We start from the raw sequence: 5,616 nt of genomic DNA on the forward strand, positions 1-5,616 counted from the left end.
CAGTCTCTTAGCAACTTTGACATTTATAACACAGTGTTGTTGACTATAATCACTACTGTGTATTAGATCTCCGGGCCTTATCTACTAGTTGTGAGTTTACTCTTAAATAGCATCTCCCCAGGAATGACTTCAATTTTTGAAAGTCACCTAGGCTTGAGTTACGGCCGAGCATAGGGTTAATTGTGATGCTTGGTATTATTGATGTAAATTGTACATGGTATTGTTTTGTGGAGTTCAATTTCTAATTCATACATTTGATTTTTATATATGAATTTGAAACCCATTACCTTCTTCTAGTTACTCCTAGTAGCTTTTTTGTAGATTCCATCGGGTTTTCTACAGAGATGCTTGTGTGACCTAAGAAGACAGTTTTACTTCTTTCTATCCAACCTGGTTATTTTTTTCTTCCTTTTTCTTGCGTGATTGTCCTGGAAAGAACCTCCAGTAAAACGTTGAATTAACGTGGTGAGAGGGGACGTCCCTGGTTGTTCCCAATATTCAGGGAAAACATTCAGTCTTTTGCCAATAAAAGTACCGATAGCTGAGGTTTTGTGGATGCTTTTTATTTGGTTGAAGAAGTTCCCTTCTATTTCTAGTTTTTATCTGGAATTAATGTCAAATTTGAGTGCCTTTTCTGCATCTATTGAGATGTTTATATGGTTTTCTTTTTTTAGTTTCTTAATGTGGTGAGTTTCATTGAGGGATTTTCAAATGTTGATTCAACCCTGAAGCCCTGGGATAAACCTCACTTATCATGATGTATTATCTTTTAAATCTATTGTTGAATTCAATTTACTAAAATTTTGTTTAAAATGTTTGCTTCATATTCATGAGGAATTTGACCATTAGTTTTCCTTTTTTTTTTTTGGTATATGTCTATGTCTGGTTTTAGTATTGGGGTAATTCAGTCTCATAGAATAGCTCGAGAAGTATTCCATTCTCTTCAATTATCTTGGAAGAGTTTATAAGGAATTGATATTACTTCTTACTTGAATGTTTGGTAAAATTCACCAGTGAAGCCATCTGGGCCTGAGTTTTATTTGTGTGAAAGTATTTTTAAAATGTTTATTGATTTGAGAGAGAGAGAGAGGGAGAGAGAGAAACATCAATTTGCTGTTCCATTTTTTTTAAAGATATTTATTGGTTAATTGTTGTATGTGCCCTGACCGGGGATTGAACCAGCCACCCTGGTGTATTAAGGGGATGCTCTAACCAACTGAGCTACCTAGGTAGGGCCTCTGGAAAGGTTTTTAACTGCAATTTCAAAGTATTGAATAGACTAGGGGCCAGTGCACAAATTCGTGGACCTTGAAAGGAACTGTGGGCTGTGAGGCTGCCATGGGCACAGGGGTGGGTCTCGGCCCATCCTCCGCACCCCCACCTGGCCCCTCCCACTACAGCCCCCAGTCCCCTGTCTGCAGGCAGCACCTCTCCCACCGCCGCTGCTCCCATGTGCTGATGGCACCAGCCCCGCTCGCCTTTACTGATGGCATGGAGCGATTGGGGTCGGCGCCAGCAGTAGGGGCAAGCAGGGCCGGTGCTGTCAGTGGGTGTGAGCAGCGGCTCCAGAGCTGGTAGCGGGTGCAAGTGGGGCTGTTGCCAGCAGTGGGTGTGAGAGGTGGCTGCCGGCCTCAATTGCCCCTCAGGAGCAGGAGGAGGTGGAGAAGCCCTGAGGGGCGATCGGGGCTAGCAGCCGCTGCTCGCAACCACTGACAGCACTGAGCAACTGGGGCCCGGGCCAGCAGCCGGTGCAAGTTGCAGCTCAGGGGCCTGCAGCAGGTGCAAGCGGGGCTGACACTGGCAGCAGGTATGAGTGCCCGGTGGGACCATGGCGTGCAAGAGCAAAGAATTTTCAGTAACCACCAGAGGCTCACCCTGATGACAGTGACCGGCACCCTGCCTTGGTCTGGCTTCCCCGCTCACCTGCTCCACCATCCTGCCATGGCTGATGCCCGCCATGTTCTGTGCTCTGCTGCCTGCTGCTGACGCCCACCATGTTCTGTGCACCCTCTGGTGGTCAGTGCATGTCATAGCGACCGGTTGTTTGGTTGTTCCACCGTTCAGTCTATTTGCATATTAGGGTTTTATATAGATAGATATTGGGTTATTTTAGATTATCTATTTATTTTTTACTTAACCATGGTAATTTGTGTTTTTCGAAGACATTCCACTCATTTTCAGATTTTTTGACATAAAGTTGTTAATAATATCGTCCTATTCTTTTAATATCTGTAGACCTATTGAATGATGTCACTTCACTCATTCCTGATACTGGCAGTTTGCATCTTCCTGATTTTTATCCTGGTCAGTCTGGCTAGAGGTTAACCAGTTTTGCTGATATTGTAGAACCAGCTTTTGGTGTCATCGATTCTCTCTGTTTTTTGTTTTGTTTTCTATGTCATTAATTTTCACTTTCATCTTTATTATTTCTTTTTTCTGCTTACTTTGAGTTAAATTTTCTCTTTTTTTTCTAATTTCTTGAGGTACAAGCTGACCTGACCTACTTGAGACTTCTTTTCCAGTGTAGGCATTAAGTGATATAAATTTCCTCTTGCTTAGCAGCATCCGACAAATTCTGATATGTTGTGTTTTCATTTTCATTCAGTTCAAAATGCTTTCTAATTTCCCTTTCAATTTCTTCATTGATCATGGGTTATTTAGAAATGTAGGATTTAGTTTCCAGACATTTGAGGATTTTCCAGATGTCTTTCTGGTAATAATCCTATCTAATAAAAGAGTAATATGCAAATTGACCATCACTCCAACACACAAGATGGCTGCCCCCATGTGGTCAAAGATGGCTGCCCCTTTGTGGACACAAGATGGCCACCACAAGAAAGCCAGCCGGGGATGGCAGTTGGGAGGGACCAGGCCTGCAAGGGAGGGCAATTGGGGGTGACCAGGCCGGCAGAGGAGGGAAGTTGGGAGTGACCGGGCCTGCAGGGAAGGGCAGTTGCAGGGGACCCAGGCCTGCAGGGGAGGGCAGTTAGGGGTGACCAGGCCTGCAGGGGAGGGCAGTTAGGGGTGACCAGGCCTGCAGGGGAGGGCAGTTAGGGGCAAACAGGCTGGCAGGGGAGCAGTTAGGCATCAATCAGGCTGTCAGGGAAGTGGTTAGGGGGTGATCAGGCTGGCAGGCAGAAGTGGTTAGGGGCAATCAGGAAGGCAGGCAGGTGAGCAGTTGGGAGCCAGCAGTCCTGGATTGTGAGAGGGATGTCCGACTTCCCGTTTAGGCCCAATCCTACCAGGGCAGTCAGACATCCCTCGAGGGGTCTCAGATTGAAGAGGGTGCAGGCTGGGCTGAGGGACACACACCCCCGTGCACGAATTTCATGCACTGGGCCTCTAGTTTCTCATAAAATTCCATTGTGATTAGAGAATATATTTTTTAATTAAAATTTTTTATTTTTCAATTACAGTTTTGTGCAATACTATCTTGTATTAGTTTCAGGTGTACAGCATAGTGGTTATACAATTTATACTTTACAAAGTGTTCCCCCTGGTATTTCTAGTAACCTACCTGGCGCCATGCTTAGTTATTACAATACTAGAGGCCCAGTGCATGAAATTTGTGCATGGGTAGGGTCCCTAGCGGCTGCCAGCTGCTGGCTGCCAGCCGGGGCCTCCCTTCCCCGGCTACTGACTGCTGGCTGAGCCTTCCTTCATTCTGCGCCACTCCCTGGTGGTCAGTGCACATCATAGTGAGCCATCAAAATCCCGGTCGGTCATCTTTGAGGGCGGGCAGTCAATTAGCATATTCCTTCTTTATTAGATAGGATAGATTATTGGATATATTCCCTAAGCTGTACTTTACATTCCTGTGACTATTTTGTAACTGCCAATTTGTACTTCTTAATACCTTCATTCTTTTTTTTTTTTTTTTTTTTTTTTTTTTTTTTTTTTTAGAGAGAGAGAGAGTGGAAGGGATGGGGAAAGACAGAAAGAGAGAGAAACATCGATGTGAGAAAGACACATTGGTTGGTTGCCTCCTGCATGTGCCCCAGCCAGGGCTGGGGATTGAGGAGGGCCAAGGATCGAGCCTGCAACCTAGGTATGAGCCCTTGACTGGAATCAAACCCAGACTCTTCACGGGGCGATCTGAGGCTATATCCACTGAGCCAAACCAGCCAGGGCCATCCCTGCATTCTTCTTACCCAGTTCCCCAACCTTCTTCCTTCTTGGCAACCATCAGTTTGTTCTCTGTATCTATGAGTTTGTTTCTGTTTTGTTTGTTCATTTATTATGTTTTTTAGATTCATCATATAAGTGAAATAACCTGTTATTTGTCTTTTTTTCTGTCAGATATTTCAGTTAGCATACTACCCTTTAGGTCCACCCATTTTGTAAAGCGTAAGTTTTTATTCTTTTTTAAGGTTGGGTAATATTTCATTGTATATACATACCACCTCTTCTTTATCCAATTCTTTATTGTCAGACACTTAGGCTGCTTCTATATCTTAGCTATTGTAAATAATTTTGCAATCAACATAGGGATGCATATATCTGTTTTAATTAATGTTTGGAATTTTTTTTGGTATAAATACCCAGCAGTGGGATCACTGGGTCACATGGTGGCTCTATTTTTAATTTTTTGAGGAACCTCCATACTGTTTTTTGTAGTGGCTGCACCAATTTGCAATCCACCAACAGTGCACAAAGGTTTCCTTTTCTCCACATCCTCGCCAGCACTTGTTTGTTGTTTATAGATGACAGCCATTCTGACAGGTGTGAGGTGATGTTGAGCATCTTTTCATGTGTCTACTGGCCATCTGCATGTCCTCTTGGGAAAATGTCTATTCATGTCCTCTGCCCATTTTTTAATTGGTTTGCTTGTTTGTTTGGTAAGTTGTATGAGTTTTTTATATATTTTGGATATTAACCCCTTATCAGATATACTGTTGATGAATATCTTCTTCCATTCAGTAGGTGTTTTTTCATGTCGTTGATGGTTTTCTTAGCTGTACCAAAACTTTTTAGCTTGATGTAGAATCATTTGTTTATTTTTCTTTTATTTCCCTTGCCTGAGGAGATATATTAAAAAATATGACTAAGAGCGATGTCAGAGAGTTTATTGCCTACATTTTCTTCTAGGAGTTTCATGGTTTCAAGTCTTACATTTGAGTCTTTAATCCATTTTGAGTTCATTCTTGCATACAGAGTAAAAAAAGTGGTCTAGTTTAATTTTTTTTTTTTTTGCATGTATCTGCCCAGTTTTTCTTCTACCATTTGTTGAAGAGATTGTCTTTACCCCATGGTATATTCTTGCCTCCTTAGTCATAGATTACTTAGCTACATAAACGTGGGTTTATTTCTGGGCTCTCTATTTTGCTCCATTGATCTGTTTGTTTCTTTTTATGCCAGTTCCATGCTGTTTTAATCACTATGGCCTTATAGTATAGTGTGATATCAGGTAGCATGATAGCTCCAACTTTGTTCTTTTTTTTTCTCAAGGTTGCTGAGGGTATTCAGGGTCTTTTGTGATGCACATAAATTTTGGGTTTATTTGTTCTAGTTCTGTGAAAAATGCCATTAGTGTTTTGATAGGGATTGCATTGAATCTATAGATTGCTTTGGATAGTATGGACATTTTAACTATGTTAATTATTCCTATCTATGAGC

The sequence above is a fragment of the Plecotus auritus genome (assembly GCF_963455305.1).
Source record: "Plecotus auritus genome assembly, chromosome: 9".
In the NCBI taxonomy this organism is placed as follows: domain Eukaryota; kingdom Metazoa; phylum Chordata; class Mammalia; order Chiroptera; family Vespertilionidae; genus Plecotus; species Plecotus auritus.